Genomic DNA, 7,898 nt, shown 5'->3' on the forward strand with positions numbered 1-7,898 from the left:
TTGTGGTTCTTGTGGATTACTACTGTTTATCGATTGCCTCTACACGCCGCCATTTTATTGAAATGACATTAGTTTGGTCTGCAACAGTCCACTATTTGGGACAAACTCGGTCCACCAAACTTACGAGAGATTACGAAAAGAATACTGTGACTGGCATTTTTTAAAAACCGAACTTCATCCTCGTCACCATTGGGCTTGCTATGAACCTGTCTTATCTGTTAAAATCGTAAGTGGGCTCATGATAAATACGTGATGGGCACTAATACAATTTAGTTTAATGCTAACAAGATCGAATTATACCAAGTGGTCCTTAGGTAAACTGACTTCAAAAACAGTCCTGCTGGCTAGCAAATTCAGAGTTCTACTAGTAGAAATTATATGTTTGGAGCATCTGCACAAACTGGAAAAACGATGAATGTTATTTCAAACATATGAGTGTGAGTTGTAGCTTTTCATTCATTTCCGAGTGAGAATTAAAAAAAACGCAGGTTATACGAGTCAATAACATCACACTAATCTTATAACAGATATGCTCATTAATCCCAACTACTTAGAACTCATAACTTCCTCTATTGAAGGGGAATAAAGGCAATGCAGTGAATAGAATGTTCTTATCGACGATTTCATCCACTTGAGCCGTATAGTCGTATCTGTAGTTAGTTTATTCGCTAGCAATAGTAGTCTATATTAAAATACAGTGGTATTGAATAATTTTCAAACAATTGAGGTGCCAGTGTGTCATAAACTGTTTACAAAAGTCAGATATTGGATGGAAGTTGTATAATAATCCAACGGTTAATAAGAAGTGATAACGTGAAGATGATTATACGATGCGCACTGCTGAGGGGTCCCACACTGGGGTGAAACTGCCGTCCAGTGCTCCCAGGTTTTTGATGTGTGGGCGAGAATGATACTGATTGGTTGTCTGCTTAGTCAGATATGTAGGTAGTCTGAAAGGTGTCAGATGAATTATGCATCCCCCTATCCTTATTATTATTGAATCACTTATTGTTGAATTGTGTCAGGCTTTTGGTGTGGAAATACTTTACGTTGTGGTTAGGCTAATCACGTGTTCTCGATCTGAGTTGTGTTGACGTCCTGTAGAATAGACACTGGGAGGGAATCTAGTGTAGATAATCGTTTATGGTAAATTAACGTCCCATACTTGGAAACCCGACCGTTATAAAATTAGACGAAGTAAAACCGAGCGTTATGACAATTGGTGACGAGGTGAAAAACAAAGAACCAAGGGTACAAACCACAAGTTGTGACAGTTTTCCATTGTGGTCTAGCTTCGATTGACTCATGAAATCAACTATTAAATTATCCGATTGTTACGTTTTAAGAACAGAATAATTAGAAGCCGTAATAATGGTTGATTACTAGTTGTGAAAAATAATTATTAAGGACTAGGACAAACGATAGATTATGGAAGATATAAAGTAAGATTGAAACCCTGGTCGGATGGCAAACGGAATACTTTTTCACACAAAGGTCAGGCTTCGATTAGTTAATGGTTACGGTCACTGCTATGCATGGGTTTTACACTTTTATTCTTTTGAACCGATCCTTCTGACCATGAGTTATTTTGAAGGCAGAATGACTAGCATCAACTAGATATTCCAGGATTGAGGTTCTGACTGATTTTTATAGTCCTTTAAATGATCAGGCAGGGTAGTATTCTGAGGTGCTCTTTCGAAAGGAGTCGGGTTATGTGGTCAGTATAATCTACTCCACATCAGAAAGTAAACTGATAGATTCTCATTGAGTTGGACCGGCGCGGGAGTTTGTCTTTCACACAATTACGAGTCAAATGCCAACTCGAAAAGACGATATGAAGCCTAACCGAATGGAGTGGTTTTCCCAGATATCTCGAAAGTGATTTCGAGGATTTCTGCCACGGTTTATTCTTCAGACTAAATGTCCATAAGTAGGGTCTTCTTTGGTGTTATGTAGACACTCACATTGTTATTCTGGTTTCAGAAATCTATCAATGAATCTAGGTGGATGCGTATTGTTGGTCAGTACCTTCCTTAGTATATCAAGTTCGACACTGGTCGTATCCTCGGTTCAGATTTATCTACTCCTCGTGCATAGAGAATGGGTAAGGATTCTAGCTTGGTTTAGTGACGCCCAACTTTGGAAACTCGTCTACCATATATTCCAGGTTGGCTTTCTATATATCAGCCTTTGTAGAAAACCATTTGATCTCTTAAACAAAATACTTAGGGAGCGGGATTCCAAATCAAACTCTGATTCTGTTGTGAACTTAATTGATCGATGGTAACTACTGAACTTATTCAGGACGTTGAAACTGGTATTTTTGTCCCAAATAACGAGACTCTTCTGCATAAATGGAAACTATCAATTAATAATCTAGGTATTGTTGGCTAGATGTGGGGTGGGTGGTGACTCTGTCTCTACACCGTCAGTTAGTTTATGAATCTCGTATGATTTAAATTCGATGTTCAAAATTACGTTGAAGAAGTTATTGTTCGAGAAAGTGCATGAAACATTGAGATCAAGTTTATTTTCTTCGATACAACATAGTAAGCAATATGCTTCTGTGGGAGATACATTTGTGAAAGCAGAGGTAACATTTAATAGAAACATTTATCTGATTACGTTGACGCAGAACACTGAATCAGTATTGAAGCATCTACTGAGTTGATTTTTGACTGACCGTAGAATCTGTAGCCAGCCATTTAGTAATCCCACAATATGGCAAGTTATTCATGTCAAATACACGGCAGAGAAGAATATCCTATGTAGTTGGGAGGTCATATAAACGTGGAGCAATGGATCCAGCTGGCCTAACTTTTTACAAGAGGTTTTCACTAATGATTGATTCATCTTCTTAAGTATTTCAAATAATTTCTGCCCAGTTTGTTCTGTGACATCTTTCTGAGATTTTATCTAAGAAACATGTTGGCATCAAACTGAAACAAGAATGATTTTGAAATATAATCCTTTTGATTCATGACAACGTTTGCAATACCTTTATTTAGACGACTTTGCACAATGTATTTGTTCCTCAGTAGGTCAAGTAGTTGGAATGTATGTCCTTTAGAATGTAATCGTAGCAGTAATACCAGTAGATTGCATGCACTGGACTGCGTAGAATTTTAATCCGAAACAAATTTCACATCCTATCATTCTCGAATACCTGTGGCATCTTCAGGTTATCTATGAGCTCTTCGGACTAGGATTCAAACTGATTCAGCGTTATTTTAAAAGGTCTTTGGGAATCAAATCACGAGTCTCAGGAATCACTGACTCTAACATGATAAAAGTAGGAGACTCCGGTAAAGACAAGTTCTGGCCGCAAAGTAAGATGGCCTCAAAGCTTTGTCTGTACAATGTTTGATCGATAATTTTCTATTATTTTGAATATTAATTATAATTCTTCACCTCCATTTTATACATATAGATAATAAAGCTCATGTTATACGCCATTAAAGTCCTCATATCTTATGTACCCTTACACTTATATTAATATTTTTTTAAAAAACGATACTATATTCCTTCTGTTTCTTACCATTATTTTATATAACTACGCAGACGGACACGAACCAAATACACAGCACACACTAGGTTCATTCTAATTTTGTATAAGCCGATGTCTTTAAACACTTGTAAATACCTTATTCAGTTTATTATTCTTTGTGCAAACACAAACACCTTTTTCATATATCTTTGTTTGCAACTTATATGCAATTGAGTTTGTTGACATTTAATTTGGTTAAGTGATTTTGTCAATTTATTTAACGGATTGAGTCATACGTACAATAACAACTTATATATATCATTGTACCTGTATTATTGTTGCGAATGTATGAACATGTATGCTTGAGCATTGCTTACTGACTACGGATAAATTCATTCTGCTAGCTTCACTATTAGCTGCTTAATTGATTCGATGCTTCATTCATGTCCAGAAATATATATGTATACACTTAATACTATACACTCAACTCGCTGACTCACTGATTTACCTCTCCGCTTTGTGATCTAAGCTATCTGCTTTTCTTTTCCTTCTCATTACAAACAACGTTGAGGTCGATATAATAACTTTTACGAGGGCGATTGTTTAACAAGGTACAGCCTACACTACACACTTCCAGAAATATCGCTATCGTTCTAAATATATCTTAGAACCACTTCATTTCTCACATCTAATTTTACTGGGTTGACATACTTCGATTATAAAGGTGTTATATGTAGAGGCATCGCCAATCTCTGAATATCTGTGCCATCTTTAATGGTGAGACCGCCGTGATCTGGTACACCGAACAATAAACTGTGAGTCTGTTCCTTGTTGGAAGATTCAAATGGTACAAATGGTTGTGGACGGAATAGAAGAAGCTTTCGCTTAACAGGCTTCCGTGTCTAGTAGCAGGGGATCACCAAACCCTCCAGGCAGGAACCTAGGTATATTAACAATGAAAGAGGAAAAGAAATTAGTAAATCATAGTGTGATACTATTCTTAGTCCTTAAGAATAGATCAAGTTGTCTCTTAAAGGACTCATGGGAAGTCGCTTGGACTAGCTCGGCCAGCAGCGCATTCCAGTATTTGACAACTCTTAAGGAGTAGAAGTTGTGTCTACAGTCCGTTCTTCTATGTCGTGTCTCCAGTTTTCGGGTGTTACCTCTTAGGTTAGTGTTGGAACTAGGCTTAAGTGGGTGTTTGAGAGGATGTCCAGAAGTGTTAAGGATACTGTAATCCATTAGAAAACCACCTCTTAGACGCCTATACTCTAATGGCTAAAGGTTAAGTGATTCGAGGCGTTCTTAATAAGGTTTAAATTTGAGTCCTCGAACTGATTTCGTGGCTCGCCGTTGGATACGCTCCAGAGTGTCCTTATCATTTTGGAGTGAGGGAGGAAATACTATGTTTCCGTACTCTAAATGGGGACGGATAAAACTATTGAAGATTATATGGAAATTTCTTTCATCAAACTGGCCAAAAATGCGCTTCAATGTTATCAGTGCAAGGTTTGCTCGTAAGGCATTTTTGTTACAGTTAGCGTAAGACTTTAAATCGTAGGGCACCAAGACACCTAAATCGTTTTCGACTTGAGATACTACTAGAGAGGAGTTACCTAAGTTATAACTGTAGTCTGCGACATGTCGCAGATGGACTACTTTACACTTTGAAGTGTTAAAGGTAAGTCCGTTGTCGTCTGCCCAATTTTAAGTCGAGTCAGATCTTCCTGAAGTGCCTGTATATTGTCTTGATTGCGCATCTCTCTCCAAAGTTTCACATCACCGGCAAAACGTAATAAGTCTGACGTTACCTGTTGAGTTAGATCATTTATGTAAGTCAAGAAGAGAAGAGGTCCTAGTACTGAGCCCTGGGAGACCTACCAGGACATTCCATAGCCTGAGATAAAGTGAACTTAACCCTGACCTTAAAATGTCGATTTTTCAGGTATGAAGTAAGCCAATCGATTAGAGGTGGTCTGATACCCAATCGTTTGAGCTGATTGATAAGACATATATGGTTAACCCTATCAAAGGCTTTTGAGAAATCAAGGTAAACGATATCAACCTTCTCCTTGCTATCGAGGATGCTTGACCATCTGTGCACCGCAGTCAGCAGGTTGGTAATGCAAGAGTAACCCTTCCTGAAACCATGCTGTTGGGGTGAGAATAAATTTAAGGACAGTAAATAGTCATTTATACCATCGCATATCAGGGGCTCTATGATTTTTGAAGGTACTGAGAGAAGAGCCACCGGTCGGTAACTTGAAGTTTAGCTGCGTCGACCTCCTTTGAAAATTGATGTGATGTGAGCCAGCTTCCATTTTTCCGGTAGTTTTCCTCGACTTAGCGAGTGTGAGAACATTACGCTAAGCGGCGTTGCCAGGATCGAGGCTTTCTTTCTTCAGTATAGCAGAGTGGACCATATCCGGGCCAGGAGAAGTGTCTTATCTTAAGTGCTGCAGTTTCCGGAACACCATGTCAGCGCTCGGGTTCACTTCGGAAAGTCCATTGGAGTTGCAGATGAAGCTGTCATCAGTATAGTTGATGTGGGTCAGTTGAAATGTCCGAGAGTATTGTTCAGTCAAAGGGTTAGCGGCGTCGCCGTCGTTATTGGTCGGGCCGTTAGGACCTAGCAGTTGGGAAACTCCAGTTTTGGCTTGACGAAGAGTGGCTGCATAACGGAATAAGCTTTACGGATTAGAGACAAACTTATCCACAAGCTTTGTCTGGTACCAAAGCCTGTCTTCCCTCACAGTCTTCATGCATATGTTCCTTATATGTTTGCATTGCCTGTACGCTCCATTGTTGTCAGTTAGTTTGTATTCTGCCCAACAGTGCCTTTTGCGGCTTAGTGGGCGAATTGTGCGGTTCTTGATGAGTTTAGGTTGCTTGTAGCTTTTGGGGACCGTTTGAGGAACTGATTGCTTTGTAGCACATATGGGCGTATGCAGTAAGAAGTCCCAATGAGTATCCCCATTGAACTGAGGGTGAACATCCCAATCCACCTGTTGTAGGTATTCCTATAAATCTGACAGATTCAACCGTTTGGAATTGCAGCGCTTGTAGTTGGTGGGATGTCTTAGCAGAGTTTTGCTGATAAAACCTAAAGCTACAACGGCGTGATCGCTTTTCCCCAGGGGAGCCAGGATTGAGAGGTTGTCAACCAGAAATTCTTCGTTTGTACATACAAAGTCTAAGCGCGACAGTGTCTGACTGTTTCTCCAACGAGTTGCCGACTTCACATTATCGTATATTCCCAAATTCTCAATGAAGTTGAAGAACCGAGCTTCAGTTGAGTTTTCACCTGCAATATAAGTATGTCCCGCGAAATTGACTCTAGGGAGATTGAAGTCCTCTAGAATCAGGATATGAGTGAAACCGAGACGCTTAGAGTGGGATTGTCCTTCCAGCATACGACTGTCATACTCGATGTCGGGAGTGGGCTTCCTACGTATGACTCCGACTAAGCACCTCGAAGTAGTAGACAATCTTACAGAGCACCATATGTATTCCTCAAGATTGTTAAACTGGAGGTTGTGAACCTGTTGCACCTTCTGTCGTTGAGAAACAAAGACATCCTAGGTATTGCTAGCTCCTGTTCTTAGAACTGAGAAGATACCCAAGATTCAGATATTCCTATCAGATCAACCTTATTAGCATTGCTGAGTCCGCGTAGCTTGCGACGTTGATGTATAAGCAGTTTATACTTTCAATTTGAAACGCGTGAGCTTCTTCCTGTTTGTCTGTATGAGTCTTACGTGAATGGACAGGTAGCCTACCTACATGAGGTTTGTCGAGTTGGTAGGCCCTGTGCTTTACACGTTTTTTTAATCATCGACACAGTCCACAAGTGTAATGATCAACTCCGGCTTGCCTTTATGCTTGGTCCTGTATTCGTATGGCCTGTCCGGGTGCATGTGGATTCCAGTTGGCAACCAACGTATGTTGGCACGAAATGCTTCCAGAGTTGCAGCCACCATATGGGAGGATGGGAAAGTTATCCTCATTAGCAGGGGTCTAGAATCACCGTCCGTCTTGGCTAGCCTCGTCATATGTTGAGTTAATATGTTTTTGAGCCTCAAGGACTGTTTGATGAATTTCCATTCTCTAATATCAGAGTTTGTTTGACTAGGGTCCATGTTTTCCGGTACACCTTGCACAGTTATATTTCTTTCGCTGAATAACGTCTCGCGAGATTCTTTAGGGATGTTCCGGATGAGATTGCGCTCAGAATACGGTATGTCGGGCAGTATTCTTACGTTCCCATCGGATCTCAGTAAATGACAAGCTAGCAGGACATCCTCTACGTCGGTTGCATTCTTAAGTGTTACACGAAGTAGCCTCGAGTGATTTTGATGCTTAGATTCCTTTCCCTGAGTGAGCCGTGTGACCGTCAAAGGCTCTATTCTAG

The sequence above is a fragment of the Schistosoma haematobium genome, chromosome ZW, assembly GCF_000699445.3.
Source record: "Schistosoma haematobium chromosome ZW, whole genome shotgun sequence".
NCBI lineage: Eukaryota > Metazoa > Platyhelminthes > Trematoda > Strigeidida > Schistosomatidae > Schistosoma > Schistosoma haematobium.